Raw genomic sequence first — 6717 nt, forward strand, 5'->3', positions numbered from 1 at the left:
TTAGCGCAGGACAAAAAAGTTTACCTAGGGAAAAAAAATAGAAAAAAAAAACGAACCTTTCCAACTTACTAATTCAGAATATGAGATGTTTATGCTAACTTTTTTCTGTGACATGATTTCCAACTCAGACACCTGGCCAAGCAGTAATTACGGATATAGAGAGGCAAAGTTTGCATTTTTGGGCAACAGTGATTGTGGAAAGGAGTCATTAGAGTTTCCTGTTGCCTTGGTACAGGGTTCGAGGAGGTCCTTAGCTGTCCCGATCCATCAGAGGGAGCTGCCTAGAGGAGGTGGCGAGATTTCTCGGGCTGCTTCAAAAAGCAGAAAGCTGGGGCTGAAGGTAGTTTAAAAATTGGCTTGTTTTGCTCCTGTTGTCATAAACTTCCTATGAATAAAGAATATCTGTATACCTCCAGTTAAAAAAAAAAAAAAATTGACCCAACTTCCTTGACCCAACTTCCTATCTGCCTTGAGTTCGTAGTGTCCCTCATAGACAGACAGAATATTTGGAGATTTGAAAAACCCGATGTGGGCAGCACCGTGTTGACTTTTCTGCCTGTGTGTGTCCTACGAAGTCCATCCCATGGAGGTAACGCTTCATCCCAATGAACGAGTCGGTTGAAGATGAGCCCTGCATGCGGCCATGTTCTCTGCTGGCACTGGAAGGCACCATTGGGGGTAGAAGAGGGGGTGCCCTTGAGCTCCGGACTCAGGAGCAAAGCAGCGAGCATGCTCGGGAACCCTCGGGAGCAGCCAGTGCTCTTCCTCCCCTCTGCTGAGGCTCCCTGCCTGTGTACTCAGTGGGATTTTCCTTTGTGAGATGAGTCTGTGAATGGGCTTTAAAGGTTTTTTCAAGGAGGGGAGCCCCTCCTGTGTTCCCCGGAGTTGTGTTCCGACTGCAAGCCCAGACACCTTAATGGAGGGTGAAATCAATTTAACGGGTTGAGACCAACATTTTTTTTAAAGAACATAATAGAAAATACTAGGCTGCCTCGTGTGTGGTAAAGAGGAGTATGATTTCATGAAGGTTTGTTTCAGTTTTATGTGTTTTACGGTTGTGTATGTTTATATCGTTTTATAAGCTTGCATATATATCTCTCATATACAAAGTATATGTGTATGGGTGTGTACAGGGTCACCTTGTAAACTTTATTTCTTACTGTGAATCAGGGTCCAAAAGTTCGAGAAACCGTCTTGGAAAGTTTTCTTGGCTCTTGGTGTAGACAGTGGGTTCCAGCCGCTTCCCCAGAGGCCATCTCTATGGAGACAGATGTGGTGAGAGGGCTTTTTTTCTTTTTTTTTTTTTTTTAAAGAGCTGCAGAGTCAGGCTCTCACAGCGTGATTCAGGCTGTCTGGGCGCCTGTCCCCCCCCACTACCCGCTTCCCTGTGCCCCATGTTTCCTCCACAATGGAGGGGGCAGGGAAACCACACGAGGTGATGGGAGCAGGGATCCCCTTCCTGTCTGTTTCACCAGATATGATTCCCTGGAGTGCAGCATGGCCTCTTCTCTCTTGACTTTATTAGCTATATCCACACCAAGGTGAGGGCAGAGAGAAGGCCATGCCAAACTATTATTTTGCCCTATTGTTCTCTGTTTCTCAGACTCATTGGATAGGGATGTCAGAGTTTGCAGGATCTGGGGGAGATTCTGGCACATGGGAATGAGCCAGCCCCCCTCAACGATTCCCCTTGGCTTTGTGATTCTCTGCCTCCATCTTTCCCCGAAAGGGGAGGAGTCTTTCCCGGATGCTCGCTGCCTCCCTTTCCACCAGCTGCGCCAACCGGCCTGCAGAGCGCTGACCCACTTGTCGTACCTCAAATAGAGGTTTAAATTAGGACCTTTAATCTGTAAGAGGCTTACAGCCTGTTGGGTGGCCAGCTGCTCTCGACGTCCATGGGGCAGAGCTGGCTTTGCCTGGCTGTTGTTGTGTTTAAGGAATCACTGGGGTCTGTGGCTTCATGGCAGGAATGACCAGGCACGCAGACTTGCTTGTGACTTGTTGAGAACCAGGAAAGCAAGGTCCTGGGGAAGGAGAGATATTTGCCTGATACTCCTTTGGCTGTCAGCACAGTACACAGGCCCTGGGAGTGGGTGGGTGGGGTCGCTTGAGATGGAATGGGGTGATGGTGTATCTTTTTAATGATGGAGTGGAGAGCCTGGAATTCCATGGGTCTTGGGTGCTGGCCTTGCTTCTCCGGGCAACTGAGCCTGGGTCCCTGCCAATGTGCATTTAGTTCTATTGGGTCAACATCTGTTTTCATTCCACAAATGTTTATTAATCAGTGTGGTGCTAGGGGCTGTTGGGGACACACAGAAACGTGAGAATCTGGGCCTCCCCCAAATTGTTCATTGTCTTTTTGAGACCAGACGAGGACATATTAAAATGCTCATTCGTCCCACAGGCTGGTACCTATTTGGCTAGCTGCTGTTCAGGGGAGCACATAATCAAGTTCCAAAGTAATCAGCGTGGTGGGGGTGGTGTCGTTGGAGGTCTGAGAATGGACAGAGCCCCAGGCTCGTCAGAGCTGGGCCCTGAGTGGTGGGATTGAGAAGGGTGGGAGAGGGAAGGACATGGAAGGTGGGAGGAATGGCGTGAACAGGCAGGAAGAGTGGGCAGTTCTCTTCCTGCATGAGGTGGCTGCCCCCCCCCCCCGCTTCTAGAACAGTCTGTCTCAGGCCTAGAGAGACATCTCTTGCATTCCCTCTCTTTTCTCCTGCTCTTTATCATGATAATAACAAGAATAATGATTCCTAACTTTCACTGAGCACTTACTGCATACCGCTGTTCTGGCTGCTTTTCCGTGGATTTTCTCAGGAAGTCTGCACAGCACCACGGATCTGCCCTTTCCAGTTGACGGCACCGAGGCGTGGAAAGGTTGAGTAACTCGCCATGGTCATAGCAAGGAAGTGGTTGGGTCAGGAGTCCAGCTGGGGCAACCCGAGGGCAGAGGCCCATGGTCTTAACCCGCTGGTTCCTGAACTTGTCTGAGCACTGGAATCACTGGGGGAGCTTTTGAAATTTCCGAAGCCCGGGCCAATTCCATTACACCCTAGACCAATTACATCACAGTCTCTGGGGCTGGGACTCAGGCATCAGTCGTTTTTGAAGCTCCCCAGGTGACTTCAGTGTGTCACCAGGCTTGGAAACCACGAGGTTAACCTCTGAGTTTTGGTTAGGGATTGTGAATATTTGATTGAATACAGTTGTATCTCCAAGGCAACGAGGCCTTTGGCCCAGGCCCATCTGATGCTCGCCCACCATGGCACAGAGCGTGACTCTAGGACTTAGGGCAGGACCCCTCACACCCCACAGCATCTGGGGCCCCCAAGAGTGAAACCTGGGTGGGCTGAAGTGGGCGGGAGGGGGTGTTTTCCTGGGGTTGCTGTCCCTCTTCCTTCGGAGGGCCATCTTGGGGCAGGGACACTTTCAGAGCCCTGAAGACCTCCAAGTGTGGTTTCTCACGTCTTCTGCTCCCCTGGGCCCCTGACTTCAGCGGGGAGGGGCAAGGGTCACTCGAGGGCAGATCTCTTCTCTACAAGTCCTGCTCTTCTCCGCGCCTGTCCCTGGGTGAACCTGAAATGGACACGAGGAGCAGAGTCGTTTGGGTGGCTGGGAACAGCACTAAATTTAGCAAAACTGTCGCTGGTGGGGGGCCGGACTGTAGTGAGCCAAACTCAGGCCCGAGTGGACTAGATTTATAGTCAGCTATGCAGCCAGCGTTGTCTCTGCTTGGGCAAGTCTGTGGTTGCACAGGATCTTTCCCTTTCTAAAGCCTGGAAGCTTGTCAGCCTGTCCTGCAGAATCTCCTGGCGCTGCCCCTGGGACGCTTGGCTCCACCCCCACACCCCCTGGGGATTTGGTTCCTCCCGCCCTCCCTCACGTGTCTGGAATTCTCACTTCAATATGTTAGCCTTGGCCTGCAAATTTTTCCATGCCTCTTGGCCCTGTTGCCAGCCTTGATTCTCAAGGCCCTGGAGAGCAGACGGGAGCTCTGGTGGATTACTCTTAGGGTGTCTGGCATCTTCAGACACCTTTTGGTCAAGATCATTGAGTGGAGCAAAGAGAGGAGCTGGGATGGTCGGCTGAGCAAGGTTTTGAGGGACTAAGCCGTCTTTTCCCTCCACTTGAAGTGAATTATGATGTGGAGTGATGGGGTGAGGGGGTGGACAGAGCTGCGAGATGCTTTAGTGGTTGAAGATTTCTTTGGTTGCTTCATCTTCTGCTCTGACGTGGACCGTATCTGGAAGGAGATGGGTTTTGTGAAACTGGAGAGTGGAGTTCAGCTGGTCATCTTTCCCTCCTAGACCTCTTCCTCCCACTTCTCAGATCTCCTGGTGGCGGCTTGCCCGGGGAAGTCTCTGTTGGCCTTAATGCCTTGGGAGATTAATGACTACATTTTCTCAGCCCTTTCCAAAGTGAATGGTTATGTTCTGGCCATGGCTGGGGTCTTGTCTTTGTGACAGGATTTGTTATGAGTCTAAAGCAGTGGTTCTTCTCCAGGAGCATTTCCCCAGGGGACCTTTGGAAAGTGTAGAGATGTTTTTGGTCATCACAGTGGAGAAGCAGCCAGGGGAATTGTTGGTGTCTAGTAGATAGAGGCCAGGGATAATGCTAAATATCATATTATGCACAGGGCAGCCCTCGCCACAACAAAGGATTATTTAGTCCTCTGTTGATGTTGAGAAACCCTGGTAGAGGGGAACAGTCTTATAGCAATGGCCCTGAGAGGTCATTTTTTCTAGATCCCTGCTCCTATTAGTAATCACTTGAGGGGCATCTGGGTGGCTCAGCTGGTTGAGCATCTGACTCTTGATCTCAGCTCAGGTCTTAATCTCCAGGTCATGGGTTTGGGCCCTGTGTTGGGTTCCCTGCTGTGTATGGAGCCTACTAAAAAGGCAAGAAAGGAGGTGGAAGGAAGGAGAGAGAGAAAGAAAGAGAGGGAGAAGGAAAATAATGACTTGAGACCAAGAGCTGTCTGGCCATTGCCTTTTCCCTTTATCCTCCAGGTTTCCCGCTCTCCTTAGCATTGACATTGTCTTATATGAATCTAAGATACTGGGACTTGCTTAAACCTTATATGGTATAGCTTCTCATGGAAGTCCACCATCTAAGCATGTGTGTATCCTCTGTCGGTCCTATCGGTGGGGATGCAGCTGTGTCCCCCATGCACCTAATTCAGCTGTGGTGTTAGCATATTTAGGTGCTGATACTTTTGGGATGACTTTTCAGTGCAGCTGAGAAGCCCTTCTGAGCAAACATCATGTGGAATGGCGGAGGGGTCTCTCTCCCGCCTTGCAGAACTGAGTGGTGCTTGCTAAATTCTCTTAAATGCAGGAAACATTATCTGTTGCCCTGGAGGACATGACGTTGCTTACCCAATAAAACATCGAACCTGCCGCCAGGTAACCTCAGCAGCCGGGCACATCTCTCATCTGCCAGCACCCTTCTCCTGCGGTTGGCAGGGCTGCTCTAAGGCCAGAACAGGGAAATGAGACGTCTCCCAGCGTGAGGACCTTCGCTTACTCTGCATGGTGGAGGTGGGTGGTGGCTGTGTACAGATTCTAGAATGCACTGACTTTTTACATCTCAGGACAGGCTTCAAGGGTCTTTCCATGTGACTTTCCTATCTGACTCTTTAGCAGTGAAGGTGTGAGTGCAGCTTTCCAGTTTGGGGGGAGAAGAGATGGTGAGAATGGGGTCAGGACAGAAGCCAAGGGAAGCCAGGCAGCGTGGAAGATGGACAGATACTCCCTGGATGCATTGGACCTCCTGGCCCCCAGGTCATTTCTCAGTGTTATTTCCTCTGTCTACTGACACACACACTCGATTTCCATGCGCTCTAGCGAGACCAGTATATTTTTGGATGAGCCCAAACCAAACAGGAAGGTAATTCTACTTGGAAGAATAAATACAAATGATGTGGGGTTCCCCGTTTTGAGTTTTCACTGAGAGTTTGCCGTCCCCCTTGGTTGGTGGAATTCGCTGGGAGATGGGTTATAGGGCAGATCCTGATGTTCCTGGAGTTCAGGTTCACTGCTTCCCTTATTCTCATGTTCAGGACCAAGGTGCTATCTGTGGGCTAAGTACCCTAGGTTCTAGATTACTGCTTACTAAGCAGGCAACTAGGGCAGTTGAAACCAAAAGCCTCCAAAGTCTTATTCAATGACAGTAAGCATTTGAATGCAATGAACAAATGAGTGCGTGTATATTTAGAATGTCACACCCCATCGAGAAAGAACCCCCAGTAAGCCTAGCTGGCTCATCCCAACCACAGGTCTGAGCACACCCAGGGTCATATCCTCTTATTCCATGATCAGCTGAAGTCACTTCCTTATGTACCCAAGCCTACCCACACCCAGCCACTATTTCCTGCTCCAGCTCAAGAAGTGCCCATCACCCCTTTCATAAATTCGTAGCGTCTAGTCACCTACCAGCCTGCTGAGCCTCCTTCCAGCTTAGCCGCCATCTTGTTTCCCGATCTTGCTCTTGTCTGGGGATCCTTGGTTTCTGCATGGACTCCCTGGCTTCCAGGCTCAGAGTGAATTCAGTTGCCCAGTGGTCACTGGAAATTTCAGCCCTGGGTTGCTGGTTTGGAGCTGTGTTTTGTCCTCAGTCTTGATTCTTACTCCCTGCACCCTAGTCCCTCCCTGCCACTTCTGTCACGTTAAAAAATCTGATTTCTCTAGGTCAATCAGAGAAAGACAATTATCATAT

This window comes from Lontra canadensis, unplaced genomic scaffold, assembly GCF_010015895.1.
Source record: "Lontra canadensis isolate GAN:19392208 unplaced genomic scaffold, GSC_riverotter_1.0 scaffold63, whole genome shotgun sequence".
Classification (NCBI taxonomy): domain Eukaryota; kingdom Metazoa; phylum Chordata; class Mammalia; order Carnivora; family Mustelidae; genus Lontra; species Lontra canadensis.